The 7,214-nt window shown below is 38.3% G+C and overlaps 1 long non-coding RNA gene across 1 annotated transcript in view; it reads left to right on the top strand.

Moving 5' to 3' along the window:
- The window catches only part of LOC109240456, an 8,812-nt gene extending 2,966 nt beyond the window's left edge, over positions 1-5,846 (top strand). Inside the window, exons 2-5 of the long non-coding RNA XR_002070068.1 lie at positions 2,616-2,677; positions 2,998-3,048; positions 3,794-3,891; positions 5,810-5,846. This is a non-coding gene — a long non-coding RNA (uncharacterized LOC109240456). The remainder of the gene's footprint in view (positions 1-2,615; positions 2,678-2,997; positions 3,049-3,793; positions 3,892-5,809) is intronic.
- The last annotated feature ends 1,368 nt before the right edge of the window (positions 5,847-7,214 follow it).

Below are 7,214 nucleotides of genomic sequence, written 5' to 3'. Positions count from 1 at the left end.
GAATATTTGTATGTTGGTCGAATCTTCGTTTGGATTGTAGCAGATTGGCATATTTCTCACTCTTGTTCGTGAATGTTTGAACTTAAATGATATTAGCCGTGTGTTAGCACTCTCTTAGTTTAATTAGTTCCATGTATATAATAGTTAGGTGTGAAATTTTGTTTTTGTCCCATTATTGTTCAATTCATGGATACTAAGATTTTCATTGAACAAAACAAGCATGTGCTTATACCATTGAAGTAACTGATACATGAGCCCAATTTTAATTTGATAATTTAGTTCATTGGTTGGATGGTTTCTACATTAAGCAGCAAATTCGTTTGGATTCGAACTTTGGATTCTTTGAAGTATCGACGTGAAACGGGTCTACTTTAGTCTTGAAAACCAATTTGTTATGACATATAGATAAAACAGGGATTCGGCTCATTAGTATAATAAGACCTTTTGAAATGAATTGAGGCGTGCCATGCCAAATAAAACTCCTAAGCCCATGGCCCTCACAAAACTAGTTAGCCCTTTATAGAAAATTTGAGGTGTTCCATTTTCATTAAATAACCCATGGCCCTCATATAATTAATTTTATCTTTTGCAATCGAGGCGTGCCATTTAGTTGAATTTTCCATGGCCCTCGCAAAGTTGAAAGTGCGTAGTTGCTTTAGCGCACTATTTTAAAAAATTACTTTCCTAAACTCGGGTGTGCATTTCATGTGACCCAAATCCAAATATTAAAACGTTGAATAAAATGTGTCGAGGATCTGGGTGCATTTCATGTGACGTGATCCGAAAATATATTTTAAACGACGTTCAATTTCTTAAAATTTTTAATTAAAAGCGGTAAATAATTCTAATAATTGCACTATAGGATGACATGTATAAAAATCAGATTTTTAGCCAATTATAATAGTTTAAGCGACCGTGCTAGAACCACGGGATCCGGGGGTGCCTAACACCTTCCCTCGGGTCAACAGGATTCCTTATTCAGAATTTCTGGTTCGCAGACTCCAATTGGGAAGTCGAAATTTTCCTCGATTTGGGATTCAAGTTAAACCGATGACTTGGGACACCAAAAGCCAATCCTATCCCAAGTGGCGACTCTGAAAATTAAATAAATAATCCCATTTCGAATAATGTCACTTTAAATGGAAAAACTCCCTTATACGTTATCCTTCGGGGTAGATGTGTAAAAAAGGAGGTGTGACAATGAATATTCAAAATTTTCATGCAATAATATTTTATTTCTTTTACCCCCACTATTTCTAGAAATATTTTATTTGTTTTATCTCCACTATTTCTAGAATTATGAAAATTCATAATCATAAATAATATAATCACAGAGTCATTAAAATATAAGGTAAATTTTTTTACCTTTTCCTCCACCTGAGATAAACATGTAAAAAATTTGTTTACCTTTCCATCTCATAAAGAGCGTGAACTTCTACCTTGATATCTGCTATTTTTACAACTGCGTAAAAATCTGAATCTCCTTAAATTTGTTGATGAAATTACAAAAAATTACAGTTGAAAAATAAAATGAAGAAAATAGAAAAAATATTCTTCAAGCTATATGGTTTTTTGGTACTGTCCCTTCTTGGCTATATTTTCATTAATGTGGCGCTTATACTTTCCTGAGTCGAGTGTCTATTTGAAACAACCTTTCTATCCTCACAACGTAGGGGTAAGGTCTGCGTACACACTACCCTCCCCAGACCCCACATGTTACAACCCATATTCACGTACGTTAGTTTACGCCGTAAGTTAGTCGACATAAATCCGAGAAAAGATTATCTTTGAGATGATAACAATTTAATCCTATTGGTCTTAAATGATACAAGGGTGCAAAAGAGTAGTTATCAAGTATCAGAAGTTAAACAAATCAAGGATGTTCTAACCCATATTTTTGGGTAAAACTAGAGATGCTTAATATTCCCAAGAGGTCGTGTTTTAAAGTATTTGAATCATATAATATCTGTATCATAAGTCTAAAAGTCAAACGAGTTATGAAACAAAAGTCGACAAAAGTTGTGGCAACTTACATTCATAACTTTACTTAAACTTTAAGTCAAATGCTACTAAGATTTTCTCCTAATTTACGTGGAATTACGGGTTGATCCACCAAATTGAAGATCTATGAGTCTAGTTTACAACTTATTAAACCGTTCATCGATACAATCTCGGAGTAGAGAGATATTCGTATTTTTGCGAGACTACGCCAAGCAGCTCTCTATGGGGCCCACATAGGCGGTTGAGACATATAGATATATATATAAAATGCCTCAACCCCATTTTAAGTCATTCTTTTTCAGTATATTCAGACCTTAGAACCCTAGAAACACTCTCTCAAGGTTTTCTCATGATCCAAGACCCAAACAAAGGGAAAACAATACAAATCAAGTGTCGGGAATCTCGTGGCACTAGTAAGTTTCTTGTTCTTCTTGTTGTTGTTGATTTTTGTGTGGTTCCAGCTCGTGTGGGAGGTTGTTTTAAGTGTTTTATGTTCTGTAAATTACTCCCTCAAGCTTTTAATATCAACCCTAGGTGATTTCAAGTCTTACAAAGTGATTCTAGTGCCGAAAACTCGAACTGATTGCTAGTTTCGCTTCCTTGTTCTTGTGCAGGCATTGGAAGGTTATTTCGTGAGGAATTAAGGTCAAGTTGGAGTTGCTCTTTCTGTTTAAAGGTAAGGAACCTCTTACTCTACATGTATTTAAGATTATCCAAGTTGCAGCTAAGCCGTTGAAGCTAGAAGTTGTGAGATATATATATATATATATATATATATATATATATATTAGTAATATTGTTGGTTGGTGGACTATTTTGGGAGGCTCAATATGATTATTATTGATGTTGTTTGAGCTGTTTGGTGAATGTTTTAACTTATGAAAAGTCATATAAATAGGGGAGGTGTTGTTTGTTTCATCGTAAAATTGGTTGTGGTCGATAGATAATGTCTATGACACTTAAACGATAACGATAGTGCCATTTCTCTTATTGTAGACTAAGGAGTCGTGACATTTGCATAGCTTGAGGTTGGGCAGTATATACAAGGTATGTGAGGCTATCATTTTCCTTCTTTTGCACGACTCCGATTGTACATAATGTAATGAACGAGCTTCCAAAGATACTCCATTATTAGAAGCTAGCAGTACCTATATTATTTCTCTTCTTATGGAATAGTCGATGTTGATGTTGCTTCTAGTATTCTTATGTTATGAATGTCGTTGGTACTTCATGATTCCTATAAGATCCACGTTGAAGAGTTATTCCTAATATCATGTACGGAGGTTACCGACCTTACGTCACTCCGAAAGATTCAGAATATGATTCCATGAAGTCCAACATGCATTATATATATGTATCTATTTTACTCTACCGAGCCACGCTATAGTCGGCCTGGTACACCACCTGTTGTGCAACCACTGATCAGTTGGGTTTTACCGAGCTCCATGTGGTCGGGCATGATTCTACCGAGCCTTATGATGGCCGGCTACATTTTTATCGAGCCTATTATGGTCAGGTACGATATGATGATGATGATGCCCACAGAGGCGTATGTTCTAAAGGTTTATATATATATATATATATATATATATATATATATATATATATATATATATATATAAATCATGCATTTCATGTCAGTAGCCTTAGAGGTACCCAGATGTTACAGGTTGTATATTCTCTATCCATGTATACATTACTGTTCTTACTTATCCTTTCCTGCCTTACATACTCGGTACTTTATTCGTACTGACGTCCTTTTTATTTGTGGACGCTGCACGTCGTGCTACAGGTCCTGATAGACAGGTAGACACAGCTTCCCCACCACAGTAGGCTGCCCAGTTCAGCTGTTATTGGCGAGATCCCTTCTCCGGACTTGCCGTGGTCTTGGTATGCATTTTTGTTATAGACATTATGAAGATATTATTTCTTATCTATTGTTTGGTGTGGTGTATTGAAATTATAATGCATTGCATAATTTTTAAGAAAAATAGTTATTTACAAAAATGCCATTCATATTCTCTTGCTTCAAGCGACTTTAAGGATAATCTTATCTTTAACCATATTAATGCATCCATTAATAGCCTTGTTATTACTAATGCCATGGTTTTCTATGAATTACTTATACATAGGATAATACCAAGTATGACGTATAATTAATACAAGTATTAGTCGTGCACATGTTGAAAAAATATACCAAACAAGGTATTAGCAATGCATAGAGCTAAAGCTTGCATTATTTTTTCTAATACCTCCTACCAAACAACCCCTCGGTAGGTGTGACTTTCTTTTTTGTGGTTGGGATATTTGCGCCCATTGATCTTTGTTTCTTCAGCTTGAGAAAGACAACCTCCAGCATTCGAAGCAATGCATTAGTTTACACATAATAAATATGTAACGACCCGGCCGGTCGTTTCGAGAGTTATAGCCTCGTTTCCCCATTTCTGCTTCTTTATGTGTTATTCAGTTGTATTGTGTTGTATCGGGTTAGTTAGTTCGGGTCCGGAGTGGTTTCGGAGTGGAATGAGACACTTAGTCTCCTATGTAGAAGTTTAAGTTGGAAAAGTCAACAGGAGGTTGACTTATGAGTAAACGATCTCCAATTTGTATTTTTATGGTTCGGTTAGCTCCGTTTGGTAATTTTGGACTTAGAGCACGTTCGAAATGTAATTTGGAGGTCCGTGGTAGAATTAGGCTTGAATTGGCGAAATTGGAAATTTGGCGATTTTTAGTCGGCAGTGGAAAATTTGATATCGGGGATGAAATTGAATTCCGAAAGTTGGAGTAGGTTCGTAAAGTCATTTTTTGACGTGTGTGCAAAATTTGAGGTCATTCAGACGAGGCTTGGTAGGTTTCGGCGTCATTTGCAGAATTTGGAAGTTTAGAAGTTCTTAGGCTTGAATCCGAGGGTAATTTGGTGTTTTGATGTTGTTTTGAGTGTTCAGAAGGTTCGACTAGGTTCGTATGTTGATATGTGACTTGTTGGTATTATTGGTTGAGTTCCCGAGGGCCTCGGGTGTGTTTCAAATGGTGGTCGGATTGGTTTTAGGTGTTTGAGAGATGCTGAAAACTGCCGGTGTGATTTCTGCTGGTGTTTTCGCACCTGGGGAAGGGGAGCTGCAGGTGCGAGGTTGCAGGTGCGGAGTGGTGGAGCGCAGATGCGGAAAATGGGAGGCTAAGGCTGGAGCGCAGGTGCGAAAGCTTGGCCGCACCTGCGAGCCTGCAGGTACGAGACTTGGGGCGCAGGTACGGAAGTTGGGGAGTTAAGTCAGTTTTGCAGGTGCGACAATTTTGGCCGCAGGTGGGGTCTGGCAGGCGCGGGAAATAGGCCGCAGGTGCGAAAAGCCTAGGCAGAAAGTATAAATTGCACACTTCGCGAATTTTGGTCCATTCTACACCATTTTCAGTCGGTTTTGAAGCTTTTGGGAGTGATTTTGAAGAGGGATTCAAGGGGTTATTAGTGAGGTAAGTTGCTTGAGCCCTAATACTCGTGTTTATGGTGATATCCCGTTGTTAAATCATTTAATTAGTGGAAATTAGAGGTGAAAATGAGGGGTTAGGGCTTGGGATTTTGGACACTTTGATTTGGGAATTTGAGGGACCAAATGAGGTCGGATTTTGATAAATTTGGTATGGTTGGACTCGTGAGTGAATGGGTTTTCTAGCGATGTAATTTTGTCGGATTTCGAGATGTGGGCCCGGGGGCCGGGTTTGAGCCAATTTCGGGATTTTACTCTAAATTGATCATTTTTCTTGTGGAATTAATTCCATTAGCATATATTGATGGTATTGTACTGATTGTGAATAGGTTTGGAGCATTTGGAGGCTGAGTCGAGAGGCAAGAGCATCGCGGAGTAGAGATTTGACCGGTTTGAGGTAAGTAACTATTGTAAATCTAGTCCTGAGGGTATGAAACCCCGTATTTCGTATCATTTTAATTTTAAGGTGACGCACATGCTAGGTGATGGGCGTCTGGCGTGCACCATTGGGGATTGTGACTTGGTTCGTCCCGCAGCTACTATAAAGTTGCATAATTGCTTGAAACTACATGATACTTATGTGTTTTAGAAAGAGTTTCTGTGAATTAGGTTGAATGCCATGTTTAGGCCTTGTGTCAGATCTGTTTGGACCCTTAGGGACTTTTTCTTACTATCCTCTCACTGTTTTCAATTGAAAATCTATACTCAGTCATGGTTATACTTGTTTACTGCATAACTCAGTCTTTACTACTCTGTTTTGATGCATATATAAGTTGTTTTGGGCTGAGTACCCTGTTTTTACTGAGAGCCTGAGTGGCTTTAGAGGTTTATGACTGAGTGAGGCCGAGGCCTGATTTGTGAGGATATTTATGGGATCGGGCTACACGCCGCAACATGTTTGATATAGGCCGAGGTCCTGATTGATTTATGCCATGATTTGGCTTGATATAGCGCTTGGGCTAAAGGAGCCCCTCCGGAGTCTGTACACACCCCCAGTGAGCACAGGTACCTACTGAGTGCGAGTGCCGAGTGTTGAGTGACTGGGAGGTATGAGTGATGGTGAGGTTTGCGCGAGGGGCTGTATATGAGTGATGGTGAGGTTAGCCCGAGGGGCTGTATACGAGTGATGTTTGCCTGAGGGGCTGCTTATGATTCCATCATTTTTCTCACTTATGCATTGAACCTTTATTCGAAAACTGTGGAAAGATGTTTTTAAATGATTTTACTTGAACTGGATTTAAACAGGATGATTTGATTTAAACTATGGTTTTAAAAGCATGCCGTATTTTACTGAGTTTTTGCGATATAAACTGTACTTGCTTTATTGCTCGTCACTACTTCTCAGCCTTTATTTACTGTTGTTACTTACTAAGTTGGCGTACTCACGTTACTCCCTGCACCTTGTGTGCAGATCCAGGCGTATCTGGACACGGTAGCAGCTATTGACTATTCCAGTTGCAGATTTTCTCGGAGTTAGCAAGGTAGCTGTCTGGCGATCGCAGCCCTGATCTTCTCCCTCTTATCTTCCTTTAGTTGTATTTAATTATTTTCCAGACTATGTTAGTCTCGATATTGTCAGACAAATTGTTGTAGATGCTCATGACTAGTGACATCCCGATGTCGGGCTTTCTTTTCCACACTTTTTGATTTGATTTTAACTCATTTATGAAGGTTCTATATTAGATAGCTTTGGAAATTTTCTTGAAATGAGATTGTTCATTTGTTTTAGTAATG

Source organism: Nicotiana attenuata, unplaced genomic scaffold (assembly GCF_001879085.1).
Source record: "Nicotiana attenuata strain UT unplaced genomic scaffold, NIATTr2, whole genome shotgun sequence".
Taxonomy (NCBI): Eukaryota; Viridiplantae; Streptophyta; class Magnoliopsida; order Solanales; family Solanaceae; genus Nicotiana; species Nicotiana attenuata.
Note: the sequence above shows the minus strand (reverse complement) of the source record. Positions and strands in the feature narration are given on the sequence as shown.